At 41.4% G+C, this 12,802-nt stretch overlaps 1 non-coding gene across 1 annotated transcript; it reads left to right on the top strand.

The window, feature by feature from the left end:
• Positions 1-1,584: 1,584 nt before the first annotated feature.
• On the top strand, positions 1,585-1,639 carry LOC121539787. The gene has a single exon (XR_005995414.1). It is a non-coding gene; the product is annotated as a U7 small nuclear RNA (small nuclear RNA).
• The last annotated feature ends 11,163 nt before the right edge of the window (positions 1,640-12,802 follow it).

Below are 12,802 nucleotides of genomic sequence, written 5' to 3'. Positions count from 1 at the left end.
TGTTCTTTTTTATTTGACTTCTTATTATTGATATTGATTATTGTATTGCAATGTTGTGAGAGTTGGTGCACAACCATTTCGCTGCAACTTTTACACCTGCTGTAAACTGTGTATGTGATGAATAAAATTTTATTAGAAGACAACACAGCTACCTGGAAATACCTAACAGCTCCCATATGCCTAATATCCTCCTCTGACTTGGGGAATTTAGCAAGCCATAGCAACACCTGTGAAATCACAATAACCTCTGTGGTAAGGTTAGCATAGACGTTGTAGGCATAAAAATTACAATTGGAAAAGGATGTCCTATACCTTTCATTGTCACTCCATTCCCGATCACATTGTGATGATGCCTATTCTTTAATTGTACCGGTAGTTCCACAGTTTAGTGTCCAACATAGTAACACAGTATTACAGAATCTCCTAGTAAAATGAAATTAATTTGATCGGTACCTTAATATCGTTTAAAGAAAATAACTTTTTCGTGACCGTCAGCCTCTAGAAACGTACACTACTTGGACGGTGCTGTTCCCTTCAGAATAGAGTCTTTCTTTGCATTGAAACGTTTTTTCTCTCTCTCAAGGTTTCACCTATTTACTAAGCGTGCCAAGAATGAGAATGAGCGTAGTTGGCGGTCACTGGAAAAGCGCTTTCGTTTTACATGCATATATATACTCTTCTTTGGATTGTGGTAGTTATGCATTCGCATGGGTAACTTTAATACATGCATCACCAATGAAGTAGCTAGACAGTAGACACGTACTGTAGCAGTTATCTAGCAGCTTTCCCAACCTTTCACAGTTGGTCCCCAGTGCGCCATTATGTGTCTTACTCCTACGATTCTATTAATGCAGCGAATCAGCAACCTAGTATTCCAGACTACAGTACTTATATTCTAAACCACAGACTTTGGTGGATAAACCTGGAGAGATCATGTAAGATGTATGAGGCTTGAATCCTCGGTACTGACACTGTGCTTGTCACTGGCATTAACTCTTCACCTCTGTCCCCCTACTCTGCAATTACTGAAGATCCCATACCTAAACCCATCAAATAGAAGGGCAGAGAGGGCCTGACTTATCCTATTAAAACCACTGCACCTGAGACGGGTTAATAACCGTTTGGAAATTCCCAACAGCTCAATTATTTACACGAATCTAGTTACTCTTACTCCGTATAGATGTATGGCCACAAAGCCTGTTTTAGCATGGGCAACACCATTGTCCTCTTACCATCACTATCCCACATAAAAAAATACTACAGTTTACTAAATAATTATATAGTAAAATGTAATTATATAGCAAACTGTAGTATACTGTAGAATACTATACTACACACTGTAGTATCCCTCGATCATGTGTAGTTTCTATAGAATGTTGTAGTATACTGTAGAATACTATAGTAAATACTACAGTATTATCCACTGCCCATTCCCTTCCCCCATATCACAATTTGTGCCACCAATAAGTGAGAAACCTACACGCCAAGTATAGACCATATATTGTGTGCCCTACAGGTTATAGAAAAGAGCAGAAGCTCTGAACTATCCGTTCAGATCCCAGTACTATCTACCTACAGGGTATGGAAAATTGGCTCTTTTAGTATTTCTCCAGTAGGTCTCCTCCAGGAGAAAGCCTCTACTTCTATGTCAAAGATAATAAAATAAAAACACTACAGTAATGTCTGCAAAAACACTACAGTAAATACTACAGTATACTACAGTCCGCAAAAACACTACATTCATTACTATAGTATATACTATAGTGTTCTTTTACTACAGTATTTATACAATACTTAACATAAATACTACATTATAAAATGTAGTTGGTTCGGGGCGGCAGGTAGCTTAGTGGTTAAGAGCGTTGTGCCAGTAACCGAAAGGTCGCTGGTTCTAATCCCCGAGCCGACTAGGTGAAAAAATCTGTTGATGTGCCCTTGAGCAAGGCACTTAACCCTAATTGCTCCTGTAAGTCGCTCTGGATAAGAACGTCTGCTAAATGACTAAAATGTAATGTAAATGAATGCTGATTGGATGACAGCCGTGGTATATCAGACCGTATTACACGGGTATGGCAAAAAAATATGTATTTTTACTGCTCTAATTACATTGGTAACCAGTTTATAATAGCAACAAGGCACCTCTGGGGTTTGTGGTAAATGGCCAATATACCATGTCTAAGGGCTGTATCCAGGCACTTAAGAACAGCCCTTAGCCTAGGTATATTGACCATTACCACACCCCCTCGGGCCTTATTGCTTAAGTATACTACAGTATAATACCGTAAATACTACAGTAAATGCTACAGTAAAGTCAGCAAAAACACTACAGTGAATACTATAGTATTTATACAATAGTTAACTGTAAATACTATAGTATTTTTTATGTGGGATGTCTCGCTCTGTGTCTGTCCTTGGATGTTCACCATGTACAGTCAGGAGCTGGAGAGTTTCATGAATTTGAACTGCCTTTACCAATGACAGCTGGATGAGCTGAGATCTATCTTTGATGGGAGAAAGCTGGGCTCTGGCAGTTTATTAGAGTCATCAAAAGAGATGGGTTATGGGTAATATGACTGCCCTGGGGTCAGGGGAAATGGAGCCACTCTCCTTCTCCACACTCCTTGATCAAGTCCTTATATGCTGTAAGATAATATAGGTAGATTGTCTATTTGTAGAACATTGTTTGAATTGTATACTGGAAATGTAGTTTTTCATATTTACATTCTCAGAGACGGATTAAATAGTGGGTCATGGATGCACAGTATTTATCATTCACTTTCACACACAAAAACATACAATAGTTTTCTGCTAGAAATGGCACTATAAAACCATGGAAACTAAAAACATAACCTTGAGGTTATATTGGGATGTTTTTCAACATTTCAGCACATTTTTCCTAAATGAAAATCCACAGAGGCGGAATTAAATATACTATATAAAAAAAATATTGTGAAATTCAGTTACAGTTTGTCACTATAATCAACACATTTTTTCCACACTGAAAATACTTTGTTAATTTACAGGTTGTACAATACAGCACATGCAGATTTAGAGACAAAAGATTTTATACATAATTCATAGTAAATCAGAACAGTATCTCTAAACTGCTATGTGTTGAGCTGCCTGCCTTCCTCCCCATTAACCAGCTGATGGGTTGACACATACATTTTCTCTGCTAATTCTATGTGCGGTACGAAGTCATTGCTCATGGTAGATAATAGTTACTCCATTGCCTCATATTCATCAACGACATCGCCAGCCTAATTTATTGCATCTTATTTCGCTTGATCTACTTTATCTTCATTAAAGGAAAACTAAAAGGGCATAAGGACAGAGGCTACAGCTTCCTTAAGATTATAAAAATGTAAGCCCGGATCATTTTTAAATTGTCAATCTAAGATTTGGTATAGAGTTATGTAAATATAAACCTACATATTTTGATAACTTAATAGGCATATATTCTTTCAAGTTATTACTAAATAATGAGTATTTTACAGTATAATTTCTTCGTAAATACCTGGTCGTTTCGGTACAGTAAAATAAAGTGCTACCTGTATGGTATGTCTGACAGTCATTCAAGGCATTAGCCTTTACAGAGGAGAGGGGAGAAGACAACCAGAGCTCTCTTTTTCCTCTGGGATCAGATCAGTAAAGTTAGCTGTATCAGGTCAGTGCCAAGGAGCTTACTGTGCCACCTGTCTGCACTGTACCCAGGTGTTTTTTTCTCCTCGTCCCACGCATCAGTAGATCCCTTTACTGTGGAAGGGTTGTGATGAGGGGGAAGTGGATCACCCAGCCAGGAAGGATGACAAGAGAGCAGAGGGCAATCTGACACAAGGGAGAGAACAGTGAACTTTGGAAATGGCCACAGCTTTGGCATGAACACCTGTGTGCAACAGCAAACCACATTATCTTCTCAGTCAATCAATAGGAATTTGTATGTCTTCTACTACTACCCACTTACTACTTTTACCACCCCCACAACTACTGCTACTATATCTAATATAATGATATATGCCACTTGTATCCTTACAGAACAGTGAGTGCGTGCATATTTAATATGTGTATGTGGTCCCTGCGGGAATTGAACCCATGATCTTGGCTCTGCCAGTGCTACTCTTCCTTTCTGAGCCACACTGTCAGGTTACATTAATCATCCTTGTGACTAGTAGCACTGTTTCCCTGTCTTGTACGTAGCAGCATCGTGTTCAGGGGATTGGGGCTGCAGTGCTGCCATTATTACTGGATTTATTACAGTTGAAGCGTTACCTTGTGGAAAGCAGGGGGCTATAATAGTCTAATTCCAGCTGTACATTGGGAACAGGGGGCTCAGTCAGAAGACAACCTGCTGAATCCATTCATATCCAAATATGAAAGGGGAAAAAATGATTGGTTGTAAGTCCGCGGGTGGATGATACTGAACAAATACATGGGGATTTATTAGTTTGGATAGTTTGGAAAGGTGGTCGTTGGAATGAGAATTGGTGAAATGAGAAGGTGGTTGTTGAAAGGAGAATTCTGGTACTTACTTGCATTGTATATTTACATTTTAGTGTTTTAGCAGACACTCTTATCCAGAGTGATTTACAGTCAGCATTTCATGGTAAAGGTCAATATTGAGTGGATCCCTGGCGTTCAACCGTTATCCAGTATTATTGTTTATTGATATAATACCATAGAGCAAGAACATCTTAGTATTAAGACTTCCAACGGTAACGCCAACACTGTGTTAGACATGTACATTGCTGTATAAACTGTCCACAGGTGATTTCAAGAGGAGATTCTAAATCAGTTTTTATGGTGTTCATTTTCCTCTTTGTCCTCTCTTTCCTCCATCTCATCTCCATCTATATCATTTACAGTACTGTGGCATTGATTAGTGTGTTAGGCCTGTTCTTCCCTTAAAATCAATGACTATTTAATGCCTGTGTTCTTAGACTGTTGAATACGCAATCATGATTTATCGTTTTCATGTGGAGGGAATGGGGAGTTACAAGGTAGTGTGTCGAGGCCAGAATGCAATTATCATAATAGACAGCTGACAATCCAGTCCTTCTGTGTGAGATGAGCCCGAGAGCCACACATTACAATAGCCAAGGTGATTTCTTCTGCATGTATTAATCTATTTTACAAGATGAAAATGGCAGATGAAAAAGGATGAGGGAAAGACAGAGAGGAAGAGCGAGAGGAAGAGTGTGAGAGAGAGAGAGGCAAAGTGTCCTTTAAGTTTTTACAGCTTGGCAAGACTGGCAAACTACAAGCTATTCTGACTGAATGACTGATTCCATCCTTCTCCAGTGTGTCTTACTGTTGTACCTTTGTTATTGACAATACAAATGATAGAGAGATAGCCACATTAGACTCACACACTTCAAGGAACTCTCACAGTGCTGTTGGCTGAAATGCAGCCAGATATATTTTCATAGCCGAATAATAATAAACATTGCACTTATCAAACCGCACCCCTCCCTCATATACACACATACTGTACCTGTCTCCCATAAATCCACAGGGAACACCTCAATCCCACTGGAGAGAAATGCCAGCTTTACATTTGTCAATCAAACTAAACATACAGACCATAACAGACCATGGGTGCTCACTAACAATCTGTTTTTCCTTGAGCGACAGGACATTCTTTCTGGATGTTTCAGAGAGCCCATGTACATGCCAAGGATATCAAGCAACTACTCCACAGTGGGGAATCTCTCTGGCTGCATGCCTGCAGGAATATTGGGATTCCTAATAACAAACTGGCTGGGAATAAGAGACTATCTAAAGCCTCCATCTATAGCAGGAAAATAAGTTGAGGATGGAGGGGATAGGAAGTGGATGGGGAGGGGAAGCACAGCCTCAAGTGTTGTTGTGTCTTTGATGCTGCTGGCTACAATACACAGAAGATCTGGCAGTTACAGAGGTTATTTTATCATTACCAACTTACGTTGATCTTGACAACGAATGGTTTAGCAGGGAACAGCACCTCACACTGTGTTGACTGGCTGGCAGGGCAGAGAGTTAGAGGCAAGGAAGGAAATTAGTTAGCGTCTAGTGGTGCCACTGCCTTAAGTCTGACCAATCCTTCAAACAAATATAAGCCTATGGTGCACACTGAGAGAGCGTGAAGGAGAGATTTAATAACTGACAAGCCTGGCAGTCATTTACTGCTGCTTTATTTAAATGTGGAGGAGAGAGATTACCTTCGTCATGCAGAGAGAACCCCTCCATCCACCTCTCAACACGGCAGCTTTGAATATTTCCTGTCATTCTTCCTTCCAACCTTCAAAAAGCCTCAATCCATTTCTGACCCACAGGTTTCCCCACCCAATCCCAGCATGCATTGCACCACCACAAGTTTAGTTTAGCTACCTGGGAAGCAAACAAGCTCTGATAATTGATTTTAAAATGTTTAAAAATTGTTTTTCTTCTGGAGTAATGCTTTAAACTTCCTTCTTCTTGCCTTTCATTTTAATATCTTGTGTTCATGCTGCCTATTTAGAGGAGGAGAAGCTGTCTTTCTTCTCCAGAGTGTGTCCTCAGGGTCTGATTCACCCAGCTGTGGTGGTAGACAGACAGACTGATTGCCTTTTGGGGGAGACTAGTGCTTATTTTCTTCATCCCTTCATCATGCCAGAAAAAGAAGAAAGAAGTGCTAAATTCAGTCCATTGTTTCCCTAAATACGATTTTCATCAAGGGGGATTTTTGACTCCCATTTGATTGAGCGGCTGCTTTAATCACATGTAATGGGTTTAAGTGCAACCTTTTGCTCCCGATAAAGATATGAATACATCTTAATCAATTACAGAGCCATGACGACGAGACTTCTGACTGGAGATAATACCGCACTGGATTATGGATAGACAATACAGAATGTATTCTAGTAGTTCTGGTGCTACGTAATGTGAGCGTGAATAAGTATAGGAAACAGAATACATTTATATTTCACAGGTCATTATGGTGATATACCTGTTTAATGAATAGCAAGTGAATGTTCATGCATGTATGTACAGAATAACTGAAAGTGAATGTGTATGTGTTATTGCGTGCATGTGTGTGTATGTATTTGTGTGTGTGTATACCAGAATGTGTATAGAGTCTTCTATTTATACAGAGTCAGTAAATGGATTCTGCAGTCTATTCCAGTGAGGTCACCCATGATACAAGTCAGTATTTGACGTCCATCCATGTCCGAGGACGTCAGGAGATGATGTGGAAACTGGCCACTAGGGGCAACAGTGAGTGTTGTTATGTTCAAGTAGGTTTTGGTTTTGCTAGGGTGTTAATGACTGGGATGGCGGATGGGTATAAGCATCTGCCTCTGATTCCAAAGGTTTCCAGTGATATAAAGTTGTTTTTCATATTTTTGTTTTAAGCCTATCCCAAACCTTAACCCTTACCTTAACATTTGGAGTTAATGCCTGAACTTAACCCTAACCTTATAAATTATTCGGAGTTAAAACCTAAACCTAACCTTAAACACTTCGAAATGTGACGTTTGAGAAACATGGATGAACTTCTAATTCTGATGTGAGACTGTGGGAGCTGGTAGTCTATTTGGTGGCCATGCTGGAGATGATTAAAGGAGCTGTCCAGGGACTTGGTTTTTGAGAGCTGCTTTGTGAGAGCCCACTGTGACATCATCCTATTAGGAATGGATCCAGCCCATGGTACCTTGGGGAGTTAGCTGCACCAGTATGCACTCAATCACACACCCACCCACCCACCCACCCACCCACAACACACACACTCCACTCTCTCTCTCTTTATCTCTCTCTCCTTCACTTTCTCTGCGCTCTCCACCTCTCTCTCCCCACCTGTCTTTCTCTCTCCACTGCTCTCTGCCTCTCTATTTATTTTCTCATAACTTCTCTGAGCATCGTGATTCACCTCTCTATATTCACACATTGCAGTTAAAGGTCATGAAGAAACTGTGTGCCACCATAGAGCTCCATGCAATTGTCAGAGTCTCCTTAATCTTCTTAATGGCTGATTCATCTAAGTATTTCATTGTCACCCCAGTGTGTGCCGATTTGCAGTGTTGTCATTTGTGGACGTTTAAATCTATTTAAATCTTACTGCATATAGACATGGTTTGCTTTGATTTCCAACTCCAACTTGGATGGGGTTTGTATCCTGTCGAGATGTTAAATACAGACAAAACTGTGAGACGCCACTTTGTTAGATGACTGCCTGAGCCATCTCAGTCCACATCACTGTTGGTTTTCATCTTCCTTCTCTAATCAGAAGCTGCCTCAGAACTGCGAAACCAGGTGAGTGGACTTTCTGGCCAATAGATTATATTTATCAATTAACTACCAGGGAGAAAAGAGAACCAGCAGTTCAGCATCAGTATGATATCAACTGCCAAAATTTCTAAAAACATGTTTTCACTTTGCCATTAAGGGCTATTGTGTGTAGATGGCACTGTAAATCTGTAGGGCTATTATGTAGATGAACGGGAGATTAAACATAAACAGCAAACATTACACTCACAAAAGTTCCAAAGGAATAGAGACATTTCAAATGTCATATTATGGCTATATGCAGCGTTATAATTATGTGCAAAATAGTTAAAGTACAAAAGAGAAAATAAATAAACATAAATATGGGTTTTATTTACAATGGTGTTTGTTCTTCACTGGTTGTCCTTTTCTTGTGGCAACAGGTCTCAAATCTTGCTGCTGTGATGGCACACTGGTATTTCACCCAATAGATATGGGAGTTTATCAAAATTGGATTTGTTTTCTAATTCTTTGTGGGTCTGTGTAATCTGAGGGAAGTATGTGTTTCCAATATGGTCATACATTTGGCAGGAGGTTAGGAAGTGCAGCTCAGTTTCCACCTCATTTTGTGGGCAGTGTGCACATAGCCTGTCTTCTCTTGAGAGCCAGGTCTGCCTACGGCGGCCTCTCTCAATAGCAAGGCTATGCTCACTGAGTCTGTACATAGTCAAAGCTTTCCTTAATTTTGGGTCAGTCACAGTGGTCAGGTATTCTGCCACTGTGTACTCTGTTTAGGGCCAAATAGCGTTCTAGTTTGCTCAGTTGTTTTGTTCATTCTTTCCAATGTGTCAAGTAATTATCTTTTTTTGGTTAGGTCTCTCTCTGTATCTCTCGCTGTGTCTCTCTCTGTCACTCTGTGTGTGTGTGTCTCTCTCTCTCTCTCTGTCTCTCTCTCTCGCTCTCTCTCTCTCTCTGTGTGTGTCTCTCTGTCTCTCTCTCTCTCTCTCTATGTCACTCTCTCTCTCTGTCTCTCTGTCTCTCTCTCTCTCTCTCTCTCTCTGTCTCTCTGTGTGTCTCTCTCTCTCTCTCTCTGTCTCTCTCCAGACTGAGTTAGAGCTACCCCCAAGAGCAAAACGAGACACTACAGAATGCTTGATCTTATATGCTCTCTTTCAAGTCAGGACTTTCTAGGCTTGGAGATACAGCATCGACATGACAAGTCAGACAGCCACCGTTTGAGAGTGCCAACTCAGTGCAGCAGGCACCTGTGAATGAAAGAGAGAAAGGGAGAGAAAGAGGTGGGCAGAGAAAGAATGGAGAGCGAGAAAGAGGGTTGAGAGGGAGAGAAAGAGGGAAGGAGAGAGAGAAAAAGAGGGAGAGAGTGAGGGAGAGGGCATGTGTGGTGTGTGTGTTTGTGTGTGTGTGTGTGTGGAGAGAGAGAGAGAGAGAGAGAGAGAGAGAGAGAGAGAGAGAGAGAGAGAGAGAGTGTGTGTTCTCTGAGTGACACCATGGGTTTACATGCACCCTGTTCTCCTCCTCCTCCTTTTTTTTCTCCTTCTTCTGCTGTGGAAGGTCAGGAGTGAGCCAGCCCTCTACTCCTCCATCACCGTATGGAGCGGGGGAGGGGAGATAATACATGGGGGTGTGAGTAGGCGTGTGGGAGAGTAGGTGTATGTTTGAGTGTGTGTCTGTACATAAGCGTGTGTGTACATAAATGTGTGTGTAGGTGTGTGAGAGTCAGTGTAGTGTATTGACCCCTGGCGAGAGATGGCTGGTTGCATTGCGCTTTGTGAGGTACTGTGGGTGCAGGGAGAGTGATGGGAGGCAGACGGAAGGCGAATCCCTACTAGGTGGAACAGCAAACGGGGGGCAAGACCCCACTAGATGGAACAGCAAATGGGGGGCAAGGCCCCACTATAGAGGTGGTGGTCGTGTTGGGTTGGGGGGGGGGGTAGAACAGCACTAGGTAGAACAGCAGGTGATGGTGAAGAGGTGCAGGGCTGGGTGTCAGGTTTGTATTGTATTGTATTGTATTGTAAAGGGTCAACCAAGCATGAAGGATCAACTCATCTGCTGTCTCTCTGGCTGGGACTGTGCTGCCTCGCTTCACAGCTCCCTGTATTCTCTCCCCTCTCCTCCCTGTATTCTCCCTCTCTCCTCCCTGTATTCTCTCCCCTCTCCTCTATGTATTCTCTCCGCTCTCCTCCCTGTATTCTCCCTCTCTCCTCCCTGTATTCTCTCCCCTCTCCTCCCTGTATTCTTTCCCCTCTCCTCCCTGTATTCTCCCTCTCCTCCCTGTATTCTCTCCCCTCTCCTCCCTGTATTCTCTCCCATCTCCTCCCTGTATTCTCTCCCCTCTGCTCCTTGTATTCTCTCCCCTCTCCTCCTTGTATTCTCTCCCCTCTCCTCCCTGTATTCTCCCTCTCCTCCCTGTATTCTCTCCTCTCTCCTCCTTGTATTCTCTCCACTCTCCTCGTATTCTCTCCTCTCTCCTCCTTGTATTCTCTCCTCTCTCCTCCTTGTATTCTCTCCTCTCTCCTCCCTGTATTCTCCCTCTCTCCTCTCCAGAGGATGCCCTCTATTGGATGTCTGGCCACAGTTGAGAACACAGTTGAGAGGGTGGAGGTTCTTTCTTTCTCTCTGTTTGCTTGAAGGAGTTTCCAAACTACATGGTGAGAGAGAGAGGGGGGGGGAGTAATGCCCATTTGTAGTAAAACACTGAAGCCCCAGTGAGAGACAGCGGGACACTCCCCCCAACCCCCCTCCCCTCCGCTGTCCCCTGCTCCCTAACACACACACACACACACACACACACACACACACACTTCCTCAACAAACTTAATGCAGTTTGACCGCAGGAAACTGCCATTCATCTTTCCCACGCTTAATTTCACTGCATAAAACCACCCAACGAAAGCTTCACACTTCAAAAAAATTGTTAGTAATTACACCCTTCATTTGAAGCCTTTTATCAACCCTTAATTACAGTCCCTCTGCCAAACAAACACACTTTATGCCCAATCTACTGCTTCTATTGCTACTGCTTTGTTTATCTGGGCGAGGTAGATATAAATGGAGGTTCATTTCTCTGTGAATATGCACCCCATTGTTGTTGGTTATGTAGCTTTATTGCAGAATATCAGTTAGATTTCAACTAACTATCTACTAACCCTAACCCTAACCTTGACCTTAACCCTTATCCTAACCCTAAACTTAACCTGTACCCTAGCCCTAACCTTAACCCTTACCCAAACCTATATTCTAAACCTAACCGTAACCTTAGCAAACAGTTGCTTATCAACAGATAGTTTGTTGATATATGCTTTACAGATGGTCATACTATCTGGACTATCCAGACTATCCAAATAAAGTGTTCTGGTTAACAATTCAGTACCTTACTGTGATTGTTTTCAATAAAATTATCAAAAAGAAACAAAAATAGCTTCTTAGCAAAAAGCTATTCTCAAGCAAGCATTTTGCTAGGACTGTCTGGGAGTGACCTGAATGTGGAGGGAAAAACAGAAAACTAATGGTTATTGGCAGAGAGGTTTGGAACTCTCTTTCTTATTGGTCTATTAACTTAGGCAGGACAAAACTCCACACAACCAAAACAGGCTAAATTGCAGGCAGTCTATTAAAACAGCTCTTACACTAAAATGGCATTATCATCATTTTCACAATTTAACACTTTTTTGTCAATTTCTCAGAGATTGTTTGAGCTACTACATTCAAAATGTGATAGGAACAACTTCCATCTGTCTGCTACAAATTGGTATAGGTATTATCTCTAAATTAGAAAAGGTGTGACTTTGTCTCAAATACAAGGAGTGAAATGTTACAATTTACCCCACCTCCCTGGTCAGTTGTAACACGGCTTGGGGTGAAATGTAACAGTTTGAAAAAATGCAGAAATCATGACATGCAACAAAATATTGAAAGCCTTTATTGAGAACATGAGAACAATATTGCCATGTTTAATGTTTTGTGTGGCAGAAATAATAAAATATTAATACAAATCATAAAATTATTATTTTTTACACTCCATTAACTGGCCTTTCTCAACTAAGCAACAACATCTGAACTAAACAACTGAATGTTTGTGGTGTGTGTGTATTTGACAGAGTTTAAGAGCGGTGTGTGTGTGTGAGTGCTGTGTGTGTATGAGTTGGACATGTTCACTCAATCAGAGTCACAGTTGTGACAGTGGTATGATAGTCCTGGGGTACAGACTTGGTGGACCCATAATTTGCATTCCCAGCATTGCACCCAGACCTCATTAGGCTTGTTACAACTAACTAACCATGACCCTTGCAGCCATGAGCTAGCTTCAGTGTTAGCTACATGTTAAAACTTTAGCATTGCTAACTTACATCAAATATATCTACACACACTGGTTATTAACCTGATATATGTTTGGTGAATGCAGGTGATGCCATCACAAAAACAAATGTGTTCAAAAAAATTACTTTCTTACCTCAAAATCAGATGTTTTTTCTAAAACATCTGCAGTGTCTATCACAGGGTCTTGCTTCTTCACATGAGGGTAGTGGACTAAACTGAGCATGTGCACCGTGAGTCACAT

The sequence above is a fragment of the Coregonus clupeaformis genome, chromosome 25, assembly GCF_020615455.1.
Source record: "Coregonus clupeaformis isolate EN_2021a chromosome 25, ASM2061545v1, whole genome shotgun sequence".
Lineage (NCBI taxonomy): Eukaryota > Metazoa > Chordata > Actinopteri > Salmoniformes > Salmonidae > Coregonus > Coregonus clupeaformis.
This window is presented reverse-complemented; position numbering and strand designations above follow the sequence as displayed.